The sequence below is a fragment of the Gadus morhua genome, chromosome 20, assembly GCF_902167405.1.
Source record: "Gadus morhua chromosome 20, gadMor3.0, whole genome shotgun sequence".
NCBI lineage: Eukaryota > Metazoa > Chordata > Actinopteri > Gadiformes > Gadidae > Gadus > Gadus morhua.
The window spans coordinates 12,170,580-12,188,542 of record NC_044067.1 but is presented as its reverse complement, the minus strand read 5'-3'; the positions used below and the strand labels follow the sequence as shown (position 1 = coordinate 12,188,542).

General features: G+C 43.6%; 1 long non-coding RNA gene across 1 annotated transcript in view; it reads right to left on the bottom strand.

Moving 5' to 3' along the window:
• Nucleotides 1-17,963, bottom strand: part of LOC115533317 (uncharacterized) — a 30,020-nt gene that overhangs the window by 5,265 nt on the left and 6,792 nt on the right. The window contains exon 2 of the long non-coding RNA XR_003974174.1: nt 7,728-7,792. This is a non-coding gene — a long non-coding RNA (uncharacterized LOC115533317). The remainder of the gene's footprint in view (nt 1-7,727; nt 7,793-17,963) is intronic.

The window sequence follows — 17,963 nt, the reverse complement described above, 5'->3', positions numbered from 1 at the left end:
GTGTGTCAATGAGTGTGTGTGTATACAAGTCTTCATATGTGCGTAGAAGCACTGGCCTGCCACTAGCATGTGACAGCGTGCTGTGTTGTCTTCACAGCCCTCTGATGACACGCTGGGCTTTGGGGCTGTTGTATATAAGCTGTCTGATTGGTGAGTGGCTGGCTGTCGATAAGATAACATTGCAACACCCAGCCCGCACATCCCCAATGACATTCCTGCAGTGAGAAGGAATGTTTTAATAGCGGCCAGAAATAATGGTGCGATGGTGTGGAGTTCTTGGTTATTCGACAGAGGAAAAATACCTATGAACCAATTTCAGATGCGTCTTTAAAGGACTCTACGAAGTGGTCACCTGCTTTGTGTTAAACCACAGCTCCTTGTGCCCCTTTGTACAACGACAAAGCCAATAGGGTTGATCTTTGGGAAAAGGTAGTAAATACTAGCGTTTTCGCTCCACTTGAACTTAGGTTAAATATCTTTGTTTGATTTAAAATGCCCCCAGAACTGTCAACAACGCACAAGGACAAGGAAAAATCAACAACAACAACTAAAATTAGCAATGCACCCTTTCCACAGAGGTGGAACACAGTAAAAGGTGCCACACATAACTCGAAACCTTGAAAATCCTCTGGGACAAAATAAGTATTTATCTTTCTTTGTCTGGTTATTCATGGGTCTGCTGCTCTCATGAGTCATGTCATCATGACTTATCAGTACGAGCTAAATCAACCACGAGTACTCTGGTACATGAACGTAGCAGACCCGTGATTACTGTTATGAGAGACACCTGTGCTGCTAGTCCTATGATGACACCTCTCTAGAATGTCTATTGCATCGCCTTTTGTTGTTGATAAACCCTTGTTTGCTTGTGGCTTTAGGAAAAGCTCATAGGTCTACATATGAGTGTGGGTGTTGAGGGTGGTCACATGTTGTCTTGCGGCATTAATTAAAATCTCATCTCATTTAGGATCTGCCTTCCAGTAATTGCACCAGATGGGGCTTTGACAGCGCCTGCCTTCCTTTACCCAGAAGCCTCTCTGTCCAAACAAACATTATTTAAGGAACCTTCGTCTTATCTGTTTTTTTCCAGGACGTATGCAGGACTGTATCTGTATTCATGTAGGACTGTCTGCAGTGTCTCAATAAACCATGAATATCTATCTCTCCCTTAATGGACTCTCGAGCAGGCACACACCATTTCGCTCGGACCACACGACAACTTGAGCAAACGTGTGATCGACTCGGACTAAGGTGCCTTCACAGCACTAATGGTGAAAACACCAGATAGAGGACTGTCTGTTCTCTACCAGGGTCCTTCTGGAATAACACGACCAACACTGCTTCTATATCTCTTAGCCTCCATCACACAGCCAAAGCAAATTAAAGGCGGCGTTCTTTTGAAAATAAACCAATATTGTGGGAGCGCTTCGTCGGTTGGACGGATCTGCCGCATTATGATCATTTAAATGGGAGGGATGAGGGAGGGGGTTCAAGCATGATCGATCGCAAAGGAAGGACGTCTAGAGTTTGGGTAAGCGGGGAGGGCTGGAGGCGCAGGGGACGGGGCCGGTGGGATAACGGGTAAAGTGTCGTCCCCCCCCCCGTATGACGGATGAGAGTGCAGCTGTCCCTGATGAATCTCTGGTAGGGGGGGCCCCTTATCGCTCAAACATGCCACTCATATCCCCACCAGGGATGAGCCTGCCTCTGTGCGTGTGTGTGTCTGTGTGTGTGTGTGTGTAGAACTACATGCCAGTTTGTGCTAGGTTCGTGCTGGTGTGTGTGTGTGTGTGTGTGTGTGTGTGTGTGTGTGTGTGTGTGTGTGTGTGTGTGTGTGTGTGTGTGTGTGTGTGTGTGTGTGTGTGTATGTGTGTGTGTGGGTGTGTGTGTGTGTGTGTGTGCGTGGGTGTCACAACAAAAATAGAATTAAAACAAAAAATAAATACAATATCATAAAAAGACAGTCTCTGTGCATGTGTCCTGGCACAGAGTGTGACAGTGTGTGGCAGTGTATGTGCTCCTGTCAGGCCTGTCTCTTTAGTGTGCCCCCCCCCCCCCCCCCCCCCTATCATATCGGCCATATTTAGAGATCTCCCTGCAAGTGAAACGGCTATTGATCCGTCTGCTGGCAGGGGGCAGCGATGGCCTCAGCGGCTAGCCTCGGATTGTCATAATTAGGGGAGAGATTTGTTTCCCACCAACAGCTTCGACTTTTATGTCTTTGACATTGTGCTACCGGTGTATTAGCACTTAGAAAAATCATGTCAAGTTGCTTTTTTTTGTAACCATTGTCTTCCGGCGGCTCCTAATGCTACTTAATCGTGATGAACGATGGAGTTCAGCTTTAGATCTAGCTCTCTCAAGACAGCAGTGTCCTCCACAAGGCTAGGCAGACCTACTGCTAAAGCTAGCGCGCTAGTCACATGTTTTGAGGGAGTGGCTATTGAGGATTTACTCTAGCTGGTTTCTCCAAATGCCTACCCTAGCTTTCATCACAGCTACAGTCTCAAAGGGCTTCAAAGGCCTCCTAACGCTAGCCCTAGTAAACCCCAGTTATACTCTGTTCCTTCTTCATCAGATTGGGCACAATTTAAAATCTTCTGCTTTCACAGGAGCTTCCAGAATTACCCCCTACTTTTGGTGATGGTGATGATAATGATGATGATGATGATGATTATAATGATGATGATGATGATGTTCGTTTGCATGGGGAGATAAAGGCCCAGGGCCAGCCCATACTCAGTGTGCGCCCTTTTGATCTTTGTGGGGTCTCTACTTCCTGTGTTTTTCTCCTCTTGGCTCAACATAAAGTTGTCTGAAAGTGAGAAAGAAAGGGCCCAGGAGAAAAGGGTAGATGAAGAGAGGACCATACATTAGTGTCTGGCTCCCAGGAAACCACCTGCTGATGGGGGGAGAGAGAAAGAGAGAGTGAGAGTTAGAGAGAGAGAGAGAGAGAGAGAGAGAGAGAGAGAGAGAGAGAGAGAGAGAGAGAGAGAGAGAGAGAGAGAGAGAGAGTTTCAGGTCGACCGTGGACTTGTAGTGCTGATGGAATGATACAGTCCAGGCAGCTTTAGATCCAATTCTCTTAATAAAGCAAAGCTTTCTTCTTCCCACTAATACCCTGCCCTGTGGCTGTGAGTCATGCATGGACACACACATACACACGCACATGCAAAATCTCACGCACACACATTGGCATCCAGGCATGCAGACATGCACATTGCACAACCGCGCACTCACACAGACAGGTGGATGAGTTCCCATTCAAAAAGACACACACACACACACACACACACACACACACACACACACACACATACACACACAAATTATCTCTCTATCTCAAACACACACACACAGAACCACGTGCACACTAACCCATCCACACACACATTACCACGGTCCGACATTTGTGTAACCCGATAACCGCAACTGCGACAACACTAGGGGGCAGATTTAATGACTGTTATTCAAGACAAAGGAAAAACAAAAGACATTCTAAAAATAATATTAATTAATGTGAAACAGCCCCTGAAAATTGTATGCTGGCAAAAATGCTTTGGGTTTGCAGGGGGGAAACCGATGGTGACACAACATGTGACACAAACAAGTGCTTGTGTTTGTCTGTGCGCCAGTGTGTCTATCTAAGTGTGTGTATATGAAGTTGAAGTGAACCTAAGGCATGGGCATGCACATTAATATTTATCATAATTCACAATCGTAGTTCATAATCACATTATGAATGGACACTCATGAACAGACACACTGTCACACACACTCTCTCCCACACAAACACAAATACACACACACACACACACACACACACACACACACACACACACAACACACAACACACACACACACACCACACACGCACAGACACATACACACACACACACACACACACACACACACACACACACACACACACACAAACACACACACACACACACACACACACACACACAGTGTCAAACAGATGAACTGCGAAGACATTGCTTCACACTGTTAATCTATGCTCATGGTTTGAGGCGAAATTTGTTAGCTTCTGTCCACCAAAGTTAGTGGACAAAGAATGCAGCCAGTGGGATATGTACGGAAATATTCCAGTACTATCTATGTGTGTGGGGGTCTGTATAATGAATATAATACAATCTAAAATAAACAAAAATATCTCCATTTGCATTGCAAGCCAAAACTTTTGTTGTTTCCATATGACCATCTTGAAGACCATTTTGAAATGGTGACCATTTATATTTGTTTTGAACAGGGTAATATGTTGTGTATGATTGCTGGATAAGATATATCTAGCAATGTATGGTATTTTGTTGATGTTACTAAAATAAGACCCTCATTTGGATTAAACTGGTGTATCATCCTATGTTTTTTTCCAGTCTCTGCCAACTAGTTTCTGATCAATCTACTCCCCTCGGAATTCAGGCTGTGCTCTTTCCGTGACGTCGAGGTGCCTTTTCTGAGGCTCTTGGAGGCCAGGCCGAAGGCCAGCGGCAAAGTGTGTCTGGATGTGTTGAGCTCTGTCTGGCTAGCGGTGGATTTAGAACACCATGTCCGAGAGAAGGTTAAGCTCCTCGGCCGTGGTGTGTGTCCCATTTCATGCACAACATCTCTTATAGTTTTGCTCATGCACAACAACGTTACTAAAAAAGGATCAAAAGCAGCAACCAAGGGGATGACAAGCGCCCCACCCCTTAGCCCAAAATACTTTTCAAATCTCAAAATGGTTGAATTTGAGCTGAAACAGGGGGTTCACTAACACTTTAACACTAACACTTTTATTCCTGGTGGGGCCTCTTGGACCAGATCAATATTGTAAATAAGAAACTGTTCTTAATGTTTTATCTGGAAAAATAAAGGTTAAATAAATAAATTAAATAACAAAAAAGTGAATTTTTTAATGACTTATTAATTCTTGTTATCATAAATTAATGCAAACCTCAAATGTCCTCTGCTTATGGGTCAGCTAGTAGTGCATATGGCTGCGTTGCCTCCCAATGTGCGGTTTATTTTGTAGCTACAAATTAGCTGAGCTCTCATTGACCTTTCAGCAGAACCAATCTTAAATTCTACTATGAACACCCTTAAGAACCCTTAACCACACACACACACACACACACACACACACACACACACACACACACACACACACCACACACAACACACACACACACACACACACACACGCGCGCGCGCGCGCACACACACACACACACACACACACACCACACACACACACAGAAACACAAACAAACAAACATGTACGTACCCTCACAGTCTCCATAGCTCATATAATGTGTCTTCTTCCACCCTGTAGGCAGTGATGGCAAACAGCATTTGCAAATACTGGGAGAAATGCCAAACAGATAATTGGACAGAGATGTTGAAAGCACTCGTCACACTTGCTAATAATCATCCCCCCCTCTCTTTTTGCACATACACACACAAACACACACACACACACACACGCACACACACACAAACACATGCACACATCCATGAATTTAATCAAGGCACGTGCCATACTGGTTTCACATTCAACCTCTCCTGTCCTCTAGATGCCGTTACAAAGGAGTAATCAATTCCACCGCCGCCGCCAGGGAAATCGCCTTAAATTGCGACCACTACCAAGCCAATGTCTCTGCACCTGCCGGTCACCAACGCATTGGGAGGGTTGTGGGGTTGTGTGGCCGAACCAGCCAGGGCTCTGTTGTGTGTCTCCCACACAGTAGAGCGTCTTGGGTCCTGGTGAAAGAGGCTATACACATGTTATTAAATATTAGTGTTGTTAAGTCAAGCCAATTGTATTTGTATAGTCCTTAATCACACAAGTCTCAAGTGGCTCCTGGGCCGCATTAATGGCACCCCACTTACACTTACCATCCAAAAGGACAAGGAAAAAACTCCCTAATTACCAAGGAAGAAACCCTGAGAAGGGACGAAGAAAGAGGGATCCTTCTTCGCATAGAGGGGTTAGGAGTCCAATGGGTGCCGAAATGGACAACAGAAATGGTAGCAAAACAAGCAACAGAGTTGAAGCAAAGTTAAATTATTGGAAAGTTGGTACTCAAATGATATTCTCGACACTCCAGCTCCAACACCAAACAGGATAACTTTTCCTGAGGTTTTCCATATAGCACATATGCGTTCAATATGTCAGCATCATGCATGGATAATGCATGGATTACACTTGCTTCACACTCCAACCTTTGAAGGTGCAGTCGGATATAGAGAGCTATATCCCTGCAGAGTTTGACCTTCCAGGTATATAAGAACTGCATTTTATTAAGATTTCAATTAATTCTCTGGAATTGATTAAAACGGAAATCCCAGAGTAAATCTCTTCTCAGATATTCTGGCCTACACCCACATGAATAACTCAACGTCATCTCCCCAAGAGGACATTTCTGTTGTTCAGAAATCAATTTCCCAAAGTTTCCATCCCGAGTTGACCTCTGGTCTAACATTTATGGCCAGGGGAAGCTTATATTAATAACAGCTTTGTATTAATAGTCAGCGCAACACATGTCGCTCACACACCAGCTCAATGTCGGACCCGAAGGCCGTTTTTTTATAACTCATGGTTGCTCTTTAAAGACGAGCCTCAAGGCCTACATGATCCCACAGTGACTTACGGGCTTTCAGTGACGTTTATAGGGCGGGTTCCAGAGCGCCCAACCGGGGTCTGCGGAATCCATGTTCTGACCCGGGTCAATATCGGTGTGAGTGGGAATGAGGGGGGTGATTGTAAAGTGTAACCTTTAGCCGATAGAATAATAAATCTCCTTCATGACCCAACGTTATAGACCAAACTCCCCTATCCACTCCCAGCTGGCCGACCCCACCCAATCCCACCCACGCTACCCTACCCCCCCCCACCCCCCCCCACGGACACACACACACACACACACACGTCTACGCACTAAGACACACACACACACAAACACACCACACACACACACACACACACACACGCACACACACACGCACACACACACACACAACACACACACACACACACACACACACACACACACACACACACCACACACACACACACACACACACAAAAATCCTTAACACACCCAACCAATCCTACCACCCCCACACAAAGACACACACACTTATCCCCTGCATGGTCGCACTGTCCTGTCCCCTACTTTCTACTCACGCAGCTTGCCCACTGCATCCGTTGACGACGGAAGGCGTGTCGGAGGATGGGGGAGTGGTATTTGCCGACGGGAAGCCACGATCTGATTGGCTGACGGATCCGTTGCAGCCTGAAAAGTTAATTTTTCTCAACTTCTGAACGCAAGAGACGGAAGCCGACGGAACCCACAATGCATTTCGGGATCGCCCCATGCAAAGTCAATGAGATCGGTCAACGGACGGATGCAGTGGGCAAGGGGTGTTACTCTACCTATCATTTTCTGATTCCTTTCACGCCTCCTTTTGACCGTCCTCTCCGCCCTCCTCCATCCAACAATGGATTTGACTTCTCTTATACAGCAGGCAGTCATTTGCATACTCCTGTTTGAGTGTGTATGTGTGTGTGTGTGTGTGTGTGCTTGCTTGCTTTTGTGCGTGCTTGCGTGTTTGTGTGTGTGGTTATGTGTAATGTGTGTGTTGTGTGTGTGTGTGTGTGTGTGTGTGTGTGTGTGTGTGTGTGTGTGTGTGTGTGTGTGTGTGCATGTTTGTGTGCACGCACATACCCGTGGGCCCTTTTGCACTCTTTAAGGATCTGTCCGACTGTTTTCAGACCCCATACTGGCTCCTTCTGGTCAAGAAAAGTCAGATAGAGAGAGACAGAAGATAGAGAGAGAGAGAGAATGAGAGAGAGAAAGAGAGAGTATTATAAAGAAGAGAGAGAGAGAGAGTATTATAGAGAGAGAGAGAGAGAGAGAGAGGAGAAGAGAGAGAGAGAGAGAGAGAGAGAGAAGAGAGAGAGAGGAGAGAGAGAGGAGAGAGAGAGAGAGAGGAGGGAGAAAGAAGACAAAATTAGAGACAAGCAGAGAAAATGGCTTTGTTTGTTATAATCTACCAACACTAGGGGACAGACACTTTGTTTACTCAAGGCATCTGGTCGGAAGTAAAGTCTGGAGAGGAAGGATTTGGATAGTATGTGTGTGTGTGGTGTGTGTGTGTGTGTGTGTGTGTGTGTGTGTGTGTGTGTGTGTGTGTGTGTGTGTGTGTGTGTGTGTGTGTGTGTGTTTGGTGTTTGGTGTGTGTGTTTGAAGATGAGAATAGAAAAGCCAGGACCACTTTACATACTCATCCAATCTTCTGACAGTAAGAACCAAAATACTGATACACACACACACACACACACACACACACACACACAATAGCCACAACTGAATAGCGTGAATGCACACTATATCAATGCAGTTCTACACTTTCACTCACTATGCACTGCAATTCAATTCTCACTATCCAAAAACGCATTCATCACAAATACCTGTAGTTCTTTCATTTAATACACAATAACCAAAAGAAAAGCGTACACAACACAGTAACACACACACATTTTATGTCTTCCCTCAAGCAAATACATGCATCAGGGTATTTTATGCATTATGCAGAAACATACGCACACATACACACGCACACACACAGACACATGCACACAGACAAACACGCACACACACACACAGACACACACAGACGCACACAGAAACACATGCACAGACACACACAGCCTGCCTTGGCGAGCCACTGTCTTGGATTATGATGCAGAGATTTTCAAGGACACTGCATCATTTGGCCAAGTGTGCCATGGTGCAGGCTGGCTGTAGACTAGGGGAATTCTTTTTGACTAAAGCCGGAATTACAGAAGGCTATGCATCTATAGACACACACACACACACACACACACACACACACACACACACACACACACACACACACACACACACACACACACACACACACACATACACATACACACACACATACACACACACACACACACACACAATTCTCCCAAAGGAAATTGCTAATCGTCTGTAGTTTAACTTTATGAACCCGGTATCTTCTGCATGCCACACTGCATCTTTAATGCCGTCATTTATATTTCGACTGTTTGTCAAAGCTTTAGAATAGCATTATGCAATATTTAAAACCAATGCTAAGCCAGATTAATATTTTATCAAGATTTTTTCAAGCTCGAGAACGTATACCCGTTGCATTCTAATTACTGGGTTCATATAAATGAGGAAACTCAGGATTTACATAGATGTAAGTACTTACTGTGTATAATACATCAGAATTTGCTCCGAAGCCGAGGCTACAAAGCATCTTACATAGATAGCATTTAGCCTACTTGTTACGAACAAAACAGATATATAATCAGCATCATTTTGCAGGCACTTGTGGTTGCAATAAAGACTGATCATATGGGCAATTGGGTTTTATGGGTGCAGCCACTAGACCAAATATTCATACCGCTACTTCATAATCTAAATACGGATCACATGTCATGGCATTCATGTAGGAAAGTACAAGTGGTCTTTCAAAGAACGGTAGCCTACTTGAGTCAAATCTTCCTCAAGCATGGATGAGGCGCACTTGAAAACTAATAGAAAATGATGCAAAAAGCAGCTCAGTAAAAACTGCATTTTTGTTTGGTTTGCTACTCGCACGTGTCCTCCCTTTATTTTCTTCCTTCTATAAATGTTTTTGATAATGATAATCACAGTGTATGAATTTAAAGAAAGTTGAAAAAAGGTCTAATGTAGTGAGACACTAGCCTGGTTGAATAGAAACCATTGTGCGGTGAAAAATGTGTCATCTTTGAAATTATATGGAGGTTGCTACAAAAACCGACATCGACATTCTGGTTCATCGACAAGATTTTCGGAGGAAGAGATTGCTGTATTTTTTTGTTCATGGTATATAGAACACGGTGTATCCTGCAGGCATTCTTTAAAATACTGCCTGCACATTGTATCAAGAGAGCATTGCGGAACCATGCAAGTCTATTTAAAAACATATTGCGTGTGCATTAGTGGAAAAAAAATGAATCGTATCCAACTCAACGTAGTCTGACAAAGGCATTAAGAGGGCCTTGGAACTGCAAAGTCATTGAAAGATAATCCTTGTGCTCCTGTTTTGGTCTTGTCATCTGTTGAATGATCCTCCTGGATTGTGGTGTCCAGTGGCGAAGGGACCAAAGGCAAACCGGGGATGAGTTGCAGCTGAAGTGGATTCCAAAGTGACCAAAGTCCTCGTTGAGGAGTTGAAGAAGGCCTTTATTTCAGGATAGTTTGTACGTGCAAATGTATGTGTGTGTGTGTCTGCCTGTGTCTTTCTCTGTGCTAATAATGTTGACCAAAACTGCCCTATATTGCGACTGGCAGTTTTGGATTACCAGGTAGTCAATCGAGCATTCTTGCTACACCCCTCCAAAGTCATTGCAGCGAGCAGAAGGGTGGAAAACCTGAACAACAAACGGCTTGCAAACAGCAAACAGCCTAGGAGAAGTAGGCCAGGGAAGGACATTTTTGTTGCAAATATCTTAACGTATTGATTGATTTAGATCCAGCCTGCCTCCTATATCTGTTTGTGTGTGTGTGTGTGTGTGTGTGTGTGTGTGTGTGTGTGTGTGTGTGTGTGTGTGTGTGTGTGTGTGTGTGTGTGTGTGTGTGTGTGTGTGTGTGTGCGCGCGTGTGTGCGTGCGTGCGTGTGTGTGTGTGTGTGTCTGTGTGCGTGAGTTGTCACAGACAAACATTTTTTTCTGGAGTCTTTACTGTGCTAAGCCTGCTGAGTCTCCAAGGATACTCACATTGACAATGCGGTATTCACACTATGTAAAGAGTTTTCCAGGGGCTTTTATAAGCTTCACTTCTGAATAAGAAATATAGTTCTTTGAGTACAGTGGAATCCAACAGAAGAGAGTGTACAGATTCCCAGCAGAAATCCTTCCTCAGTTCCCCATGTCATCTGACAATAATTTCCCTCTGACTTATAATAAGTTGTAACAAGCACATTGGCTCAGTTTTGGATGTTTGACACTAATGTGCAAATGATACCTTCCTTATTAAATATAGGTTTGACGTATGATCTAAGCATTTGACTACTTGCGATACCTTCATGGTTTTTGGGTGAAAACTTTTTCATTCGATCATGTTCTTAAAACATTTGTGAACAACTTTGAAGCAGTGAACAATCTAGATGATAAAAAACTAGAGTTTGCGTTCTCTCGAGGCAACACATAATCCGTGTCTAGACAAGGGCCTGATTTTCAAGTGCACCTGTGAATATTAACACCAATACCTAGATACATGAATAACATACACTAGAGTATGTAGTTATATGATTGTATTATCTATCTATGTACCTATGTACCTATGTACCTATGTATCTATCTATCTATCTATGTACCTATGTATGTATGTATGTATGTATGTATGTATGTATGTATGTATGTATGTATGTATGTATAGATAGATAGATAGATGTATGTATCTATATGTATCTATGTATATCTATCTATCTATCTATCTATCTATCTATCTATCTATCTATCTATCTATCTATCTATCTATCTATCTATCATCTATTCCTCTATCTATCTAACTATCTATCATCTATTCCTCTATCTATCTAACTATCTATCTATCTATCTGGCTGTCTATCTATCTGTGTCTATATTTTTTCGTGCATGTATTCATGCGTGTATTCCCATCCTTTGGAGACTCCAATTTGTGAACCCAGATGCTTTTCGGTTGGCAACAGCATTAGCTCACCTTGAGCCCGATGGGATTATTCATGAAGACCCCGTGCCTGAAAACACATTGCTGGCTGACACCTTAGGACAATCACGAAAGGTCATTGAATTTGGCTTGGCTTATCATGTGAATCAGGCTCAAATTAGTTGCCACATTCAGTCACAATGCTACATGGTGAGTAACTGACAGCAATAATATGCCCTTCTCTGAGTTTTAATTCAATGCTTCATATTTTAATTTGCTATATTTCTATTCTTCCACCGCTCAAGAGGTGCTGCCATTCAATTCATTCTGGCAAGACAGAATATAATAACTTTGACAATCATACACTCATATCAGATGGGCTAGGGCTAGGGGGTTGTCATAAATATATGGCCTGTTAAGTCCTTTGAGACTGTACCTGTGATTAAGGGCTACACTAATTAAATGTAATTAAATTTAATTTAATTTAATGGAATACACCCGTCACCCGGTCAGATCTTTAGTATTGAGTATTTCATTCAACATGCTCAAAATATTGAATCATATTCCATCATTACTTTATGCAGCTTCAACTGTAAAAGCAATCCACAGACACAGCCCAAAAGCATAGGCTATCCAAGTGTATTGTGATTGGCTGAACTAAGTGTCAAGCGACGGGCCATACTTTGAATGGTGAGTGACATCTCCTGTCACAACAATTGCGCGCATGTGTTTTCATCAGAGATGGAGCCATCCTGAGGTTTGATGTCAGTGTCCGGATACCCTTTAAGCAGCGGTAGTCACTGCTAATGTGTGTGACAACCATGCTGCACGTGATATACCTTGCCCACGATAGCATGCACTCCCAGGCAGGCATGCCATGTAGCAGGGCACTTCATCGCCGAATCCCATTGCTCCTCCTGTCACTATGGCAACCTTGCCATCTTGTCAGGGAATCACTGACAAGAGGCAGAGGGGGGATAGATAACAGGCAACAGAATGTCATTTGATAAAGAAGCCTCTTTTGTCTCTTCTACATAAAACACCCTCCTCCTAAGTCTCCCTGTTCTTGACTGCGGTTGGAGCGCCCTTAAATTTCATCATCAGGACACGAGTTGCAATAGTTTTTCTGTTTTTTGTTTTTCTGATAGGTTGCTGATGCCATCTCCTTAATGAGACCTTGTCATCAAATAAAACAGTCAAACAAACCGTAATCAACTGTGTCACTTTATGTGAAAACGTTTTACGGGCTACCTTCATCATATATGTTTCACTATTATATTTTGCACAAATTACATTGAATTAAAATGTTCCTGAATTCAACTTTCTTGTTAGTTCTGACCTAGTTAGGTTCTAGTCTTCTATTTCAGATTATTTCTTGACCAATTGTAATTATTTATGTATTCTGAGGATCCTGAGGCTCAACTGTGAGCAACTCATAATGCATAACTTGTGAATGACTAGTGTGTGAGCTGACTAAACAATACATGACTGAAAATACATATATGATATTATATTTATATCTATGACATGAGAATAACTTTCCTGCAATGGAATTCCCCATGATAGGCTTTAAAATGAAATACTTACTGTCTGCCTGCCAATAAAATGTCTCCTCACCATCAGAGATATATATTGACAGCTTGCTTATTTGGCACTCTGAGATAACTTAGTTTCCCCTCCTGGGAGCAGCTCAGTCCATTACTCGGGTTATGTCTTTCTAAAGTCGACCCTAGGGTCCATTTGTATGCTGTACTAATCCCTCCCTGCGCACAAAATATCAACGAGCCCCAATTTCATTGAACCATAATCTCTCTTTTTAGTACCTACAAACGTATAAAATCTAGTAATATAGCCGTAAATCTATTTTAGTGATGGGCTAGGCTTTAGAAGTGCACAAACAAAGAGGTAAATAGTGGTTGACACAGAAGATGCCTAACAAAAATCCTGAAACAAATATAAATCTGGGGCAAGAACATGTAAAGCTTTAAAAGTAATTAAAAGTATTTAAAAAGAAACCCTTTGTTTAACTGGTAGCTGGTGGAGTGACATAAGAACTGGGGTGATCCGGGAACTGCGCCTGGATCGCCCCAGCAGCCTGGCTGCTGCATTCTGGACAAGCTGAAGTCTGGTTCGGGAAGCTTGACTGATACATTCAAACAAAGAATTACAATAATCCAGATTTAGAGGTAGGAGATGGTAACAAAATGGCAACAAATGTGTCCCAAGTGGCGCCAAGGATTTATCTGTGTGGTTTCCTCGCAAGAAGTGAAAATAAAAAGTTATTCATCGCTCCAGAAAGTGCTCTGTTGGAGAGGCACTAGGAGAACCTATTTAGGGCGATTCCTGATTAGCCCACCCAAACATGAAGCCGATCAAGTAAGATGATGCTGCTCAGATGAAGTTGTCTCCTGGATCTGCATCCATCCAAGTGTCATTGGTTACCCTTAGGACAGCAGTTTCGAGTTTAGATTCTATGGATCGTCCAAAGTCAAGCCTGGGATTTATAAATATGTAAGGTCCTTCTGTCACCTTTCGGCAATAAAAATGTCTAGGTGTTTAAATTAGTACTAATTTGGAGATGGGCTGATAATTACTGAAGATGGATGGATCCAGCCCAGGTTTTTTTTTAAGGAGGATCTGAACAATATCATACCTAAAAGTCAGGGACACTGTCATTCGTAAGAGACTCATTCATAATGGGGAGCAAAATGGGTGCAGCACTGGACAGGACTTTGCAGAACATTTTTGAAGGGATAACATCTAGGGGCACGACGATAAGAGCATGTGAGAGACCATGTTAAGAGTTTTTTTTCCTTGGAAATAAGAGAAAGTCAATGGGGGAATCAGACATATAATGTCTTGGGAGGAGACAGGTTAGAGGGTAGAGGGGCTGATAGCCTAAATCGGGGGGAGGGAGGGGGGCTGACCAGACTGGCAATAGCCTTGAAAAGGAAGTTTGGGTTGTGCCTATTGACAGTGATTTATTAACTAAAATAGGAAGATCTTTTGGCCCAAATCAAATAGTTTCAAAGACACCAAAGTTATTTCATGTAGAGATAGTTGCATTGCTTCCAATGGAGATGAGGACGGAATCATCCATACAGAGGGTGGCTTTGCAGCTGGTACCATCGTGTTAGACAGAGGGGGAACGGTGTCCAGTGTGGCGTTACAAAGATAGTATAGGTGGTAGACTAGTTCATTAATCTTGGTTGGCAGGAGGTTGGCTGGCTATTTAACTTGGTGAAAGTCAATGTATATTTAGCAGCCGACAGGATGGAGGAAATAAGGGAGCGTTTCAGCTTTTGGGGTAGGGCAAAAGAGTAAGGGACAGAGTTGAACTAAATACACTTGTGATCTGATACATCTTTCTCCATTGAGAAAGATGAGAGGGTCATTAAAAGCCATGTCTCTAGGGTATGCCCAAGGTTGTGTGTGGAGCCAGAGATGTGCTGTACAAGATTATACGACTATGTAAGGTTAAACATTCTAAAGCATTAGAAAGGTCATCGAAATGGATCAACGACAATAATGAGTCCATCTGAATTAATGACGACTGCGAAGAAGAAAATGTTATTTGGTTCCGGTGGGCGTTAAGCGAGGATTAAACACACTGTATTTACATAGTCCATTTGAAACTGAAGCACCTCAAAACTATGGTAGGCTTTACTAGTCATGGGAATACAAAAGCAAGACCCCCAACACGGCTGTAAAAGAGCTTGTGGGAGATATTAGCTGATAGTGAATTTGATCCAAAACGATTTTGGATGCATTAATCTCTGCCAAACTAAGTCGAGCTCCCCGAGATTCAGCTCTCTGCTCCTGAGGCCAGGTGTGAAGGGTGTGAAGGCTGAGAAGAATGCTTAAGCCACCGTTTCAAGTCTCACGGGACCAGAGATTAGAGATCAGTGTCCCACCGCTTGTTATTAAAGACATTTACAGAAAACGGTAATCAGCTGTTAGCAGCTCAGATTGCTGCAGGGGAATGTCGTTTGAGCCAACATGGATGACAACTATATTAATTACTGGGTAATTTATTAAGTTGCACAGCAATTAACTTTATCAATTGGCTTGCGTCAAGCCAGTAAGTTCAAACATTATTCTGGCAGATTTGGCCCCCACTGCTGATTTAAATAGTACATTCCTTCCAATGGTGTTGCCGATGATCAAGGTACTGGGAGCTGGTGGTGGGAGCCAGTTGGGATAGAATGGGTGAACCAGGAGGAGCCACGGACAAGGAGCTTACTCAGTGGCACGGAACTGAGATGTCGTTAGGGTAACAGGGAGCCCTGTGACAGCTCTCTTCGGCGGATCACAGTGGAGGGCCTGATCTTAATGGTATATTGGGGGTCCAAGACACAAAAGGGAGCTCAATGATTCGGGGTGGTTGTGACTGAGTGACCCAAGCAGGCATCTCCTCGTCATCCAGTGAGCTGTCCTCCAATGGGAAGACTTAGTTTGGAAGATGACGTAAAGAGCGCCGGCACTTGCCGGCGCTTGCCGGCGCTACCACGGACTGTTGACCATGGTAGTGGTTGGCCTGGAGTCCAGGCCCTGGATTGGGCACCAAGATGGACGCATCAATCTTCTGTATGCACTGGAGCAACATCAGCGCACGGCGCGCAATTTATTTGGTGGAGGATTTGAATCCTCACATTCAGCTTAGTGATTTACCGATCTCGGCAGAAAGATCCCTGGAGAGAATCGCTGATGTAAGTGGGGATATAGAGGTAGAGTAGTTATCAAGTCCTGTCAACCCCTAGCCTAAGGTTATGTGTCCTCGTGCCAGAGAGAGTTTAACTTTAAAGGTGAAATTCAACATTATATTACGGTTGCGTAATGACAAACGTTGCTGCAATATTAATCATGTAGAAGCACAGCAATGCAGCACAAAAACTCAAGACACACTGCCCACGCCGAAGCATCCATCCAGCATGGGTCAGCAGAGCTGTTTCCTGCAGTGATATCCCAGCTGTATGCTCTCACTGTGAGCCTCTTACCAATTTAAGAAGGGGGTCTACTTGACTGATCGAAAACATTTCTCACCTCACAAAGCACAGGCTGCACGTCCTCTGTGTCAGACACTATCGGCTCACAATCAATTTCCTCGACCCCTCTCAAATGCACCGTGTTGAATACAAGTGTTTGCAGTTGTTATTGTTTTTAGCCCAATTGAGGAGCTTCAGGGGCCCCAACCCTCAAAAACACTTCACCAATTCACACATAAAATAAACAAAAGGGGCCATCCCATCAACTGTATTGTCCATTGACGCAGACCCGGTGCAAAAGGCCTCATGAGATGACAATATATCCCATAGACACATAAAGGCTTTACAAAATGAATTAGGATCTGACTCACTAATCCTGACTGTCCCTTTACCTTCGGGATCCTGACAGCACCTACCTCCCTGACGAGTTAGACATGTGGTGTCACCTTGAGTGTGAATGGCGACGTCACTTGCCAATCAAACCATGACCATCTTGTGAATTATTTATCGTATTTTTTGCAATACATTACAATAATGCAATACAATAATGACCTTAATTAACGCAGACAGAGACAAACTCCCGGACACCGCTTCTGGGTAGATCATAGAAGTCCAACAGTCACTAAGATCAGTCATTGAAGTTTGCTTGTCAAGTCCTCTGCTTATCACAATACCCCTCTCAAAGGGCTCTCCACAGACCCATCTTTAGATAAGATCTGACAGCCGCCCCCCCTGGCGCTGCGTTCTCAAACAGCCATGGAAGGAACTTCTTATGCTACTTGTTTCTTCTGTCGATTGGGAAAAGGAACACACCCTGAGGGCCTCACAAGGGGAAACGCACATCTAGAATCACCCGGAGAGCTGGAGGTTCCAACTTATGGTATAGGTCATAAAACAAACAGCTTTGGTAAACCATTGAGATTCTGTTTGCCTTGTTTGAAAACTGCAATATTGCCAATGGGCGATTTTGGAAACCCCCTTCCTCATTTACCGTCGGTTCACAATGCTGTTAAACGGAGGTGCAATTGCATAGCTCTGTCATCTGATATGGTATCAGTTCTCACAAGAATAAATAGAGCTTCAAATGTATGAATCAACGTGTGTGGTCATTTATCATCTTGCGCTGAACCCAGTGTGCAGTGTCTGATGATTGCATGGGGAGATTTCTAAGCGTCTGTGCCTCCCAGCGCTTGCAAGCTTTTGCAGCATGGGCGGACATGTGTCTCCTTTGAAGAAAATAAATACAATATCCGGTGATTTTGTGTGTGTG